Genomic DNA, 3336 nt, shown 5'->3' on the forward strand with positions numbered 1-3336 from the left:
AGCCTGATGTGGGGCTTGAATCCATGGACTGCAAGATCATGACCTGAGCCAAAGTCAGATGCTTAACTGACTGAGCCACCCAGGTTCCCTGTCACCTCCCCACTTCTAAAGAGTTAATACCTATTCATCCTATATGTCTCCTCCAGACTGATGAATTGTATCTGTTAAGTTGTAGTCATATTTCTCTTTATATGAAGGCTTCAGTGTTTTTCTGATGTTTTATGTATCTGTATTTCCTTGGTGGTAACTATAATTGTGTTGAAAATGGAAGAAACTTGCTTATTGTTCAATGAGTTTCTTTGGATCTTATAAGAAAAATGAAATGGAATTTTTTTTTTTTTTTTAATGCTAGGCAGAAGATAGGCTTGAAAAGAATTCAGGAAAATGCCTCACTTTTTTTTGGTTACATTCCTTGTGCAGGCATGGATTATTAAAATATAATAAAATGTCTTTTTATCTTAATGAAACAAAAAATTATATATGGGCTTATTGGGCCATAATCCAGAAATATTAACATAAGTTTCAAGTTTTAGGAACAGAAAATACCCTAAAAATTTTTGTAGAGGCGGGGTGTGTATTTTTACTCTATCGTGACTAATTAAACACATATGAATGGAACACAAAGGAAACTACATGGTACATATGCTTAATGGGCCTAAAGTAATGAGTTAGGTACCAGGAAGGTAATACCTAAGGAAAGGAAATCTTATTTTCATGGTGTAGTCTGTAAATCTGAATAGTATTCATTGATATATAGTATAATTATTTGATAGTTTGTTTTTAACTTTGATCTTATGAAATTGAAATGGGAAAGATCTTCTTATATTGATTGATTATAGCTTCCCCTCTAAATTCTCACAAACCTTTTCTGCAAAGTGGGAATTATGGAAAGAGAAGCTTTCTTTCACTTAAATATTTGCAACTTTTTGGACATGAAAAACAGTTATAAAATTTTATTTAAAAACAATTTTTAATGCTTTTTATTTATTTCTGAGAGAGAGAAAGAGAGACAGCGTGATCAGGGGAGGGTCAGAAAGAGAGGGAGATACAGAATCTGAAGCAGGCTCCAGGCTCTGAGTGAGCTGTCAGCACAGAGCTGGACGTGGAGCTTGAACACACAAACCGTGAGATCATGACCTGAGCCAAAGTCGGATGCTTAACCTACTAAGCCACCCAGATGCCCAAAACAGTTATAAAATTTTAGACTGACATTAGAATATCAAAAATCTTTCTTCTTTATTTTCTGGTAAATACTTTCAGCATACTTGCCATTTAGGTTAATACTGCTGAATACACTGCATCCCTTGGTGATGGCCCCAAGTCTTTGGTATTTCCCTTCTTTGAGTCTGTTAGTTGTTACTGTACCTCCGTGTCCAAAAGTGTCCTCCGAGTATATATAGGAACCTCAGGAGCACATTTTGGTCTTGTTGTTATTATTATTAGAAAACCAGGACTCAAAATGTGTGATAAACAGGGATTGTACTGAACCATATCCTAAGTCTAAGACTTTTTCTTGATAGTCATTACCACTTCGATTTGACTCAGTAAGCTATCATTTTTAACATATTTCCTGAAAAATTGTAAACACGTCATACATCAACCAGTGAATTCATTTTAATTCTACCACTCCTATTCCAAAGAAAATGACAGGTAACATTTTAGTGGGTATCTACATGGATAAAGTCCTATGCACTGTCGAATCTTTATGTATGTATACATGTGGAGTTTTACATCCTGCAGGACTTCCCATGCTGATGTATTTGAGTCTAGCATTTGTTTTCACTGCTATAAGCTATTTCATGGCCTATTGATTCTGTAGAGAGGATTAAGGCATATGAGCATGTGCTGTCATGCTCATGTGTGTTTATTTCTGTAAGAGAGGAATAGTCTCTTCTTAGGAGTGGAATTCTTAAGGTAAATAATATGTGCATTCTTTCACAGATGCCTACTTATTCACTGCTTCACCAGCTAGCTCATTCTTGTGACTGCCGCTTCTTTTGCTTGTTCTCTTTTCCACTGCCTTGGAGCCCTGCCATTAATGGTATTTCATATATAACTTGTCACCTGGAGGACTTTTTTTGTCTGATTTTTCAACCCTCAGTGGAATATAAAATAAGTATTTTGAATCGTTCTCATATCACAATTAGTGTTACTCTTCTAATCGTCAGTTGACCTTGAGTCCAAACTAAATAAATGATCATTTATTTATTTTTTTAATGTTTTATTTATTTCTGAGAGAGAGACAGCGTGAGCAGGGGAGGGTCAGAGAGGGAGGGAGACACAGAATCTGAAACAGGCTCGAGGCTCTAAACTAGCCGTCAGCACAGAGCTCGATGCGGGGCTTGAAACCAAAAACCGTGAGATTGTGACCTGAGCCAAAGTCTGACACTTAACCGAAAGAGCCTCCCAGGTGACCCAATAAATGATCATTTAGAGTGTAAGCTTTACATATCCCTCTCCAGAGGGGCCACACACAAAAGCACTGAGCTTTTCTTTGTTATACCACAATTAGGCAAATCTAAGACAGAAGGTGTGGGGTAGTAAAATGAGCTTTGGAAATACATGTCAGTCTTAGTTGTCTATATTATCTAGACCTAGTTGTTTTACTTTTGGCAGTCTATCCTATTTAAGTTATCATAAGTGTAGGAAATTGTATGCACAAAAATGTCCCAAATGCTAGAAATCACTTAAAAGACTCCATAGAAATGATTAAGTAAATTGATACATAACCTCAGTGGTAAATGATGGATTTGTTAAAAATTGCTAGTTATAAATATAAAAAACATGGGGAATATTTGTTATGTCAAGTAATCAACAATCAAAGTTGTATGGAAACATAAGATTCTAGCTATAAAAACTCAGCCATCTTGAATAAAGGAATAATAATTTTTTTAAGTTAAAAAAAACACTCAGCCCACCTAAGCATTAAGGAAAAAGGTAAATAAAATTATTACTAGTGACTGTAGTGTGGTCTTTGTTTTTAGTTAATGTTACTTAAAATTATGTTTGTTTTACTTCCAATCTATAATACCTAGCATGCATATTTTAATTTTATCAGCCAAAGTCTTTGCCATTGAGAAGCAGTCAAAAAATTATTTTCCATACAGAATCTTCTGACTTTCTACTAAAAACTAACATGGTGGTTGTGTTCATACTATGTTTTTAGTTCATATGAAGCTGTTAACTTTTTTTTTTAAATCAAATTGATACTTATTAAGTAGGTAGGATATCAAGAAAACGTTAAGAGAAAAGAAAATTGTTCTACAAATTAAATATGAGATGAAACTGTAAGAGTATAAATTTTATGTGTTACTTGCTAATTTGGAATGCTGTACA

Source organism: Crocuta crocuta, unplaced genomic scaffold (assembly GCF_008692635.1).
Source record: "Crocuta crocuta isolate KB4526 unplaced genomic scaffold, BGI_CrCroc_1.0 scaffold62, whole genome shotgun sequence".
Lineage (NCBI taxonomy): Eukaryota > Metazoa > Chordata > Mammalia > Carnivora > Hyaenidae > Crocuta > Crocuta crocuta.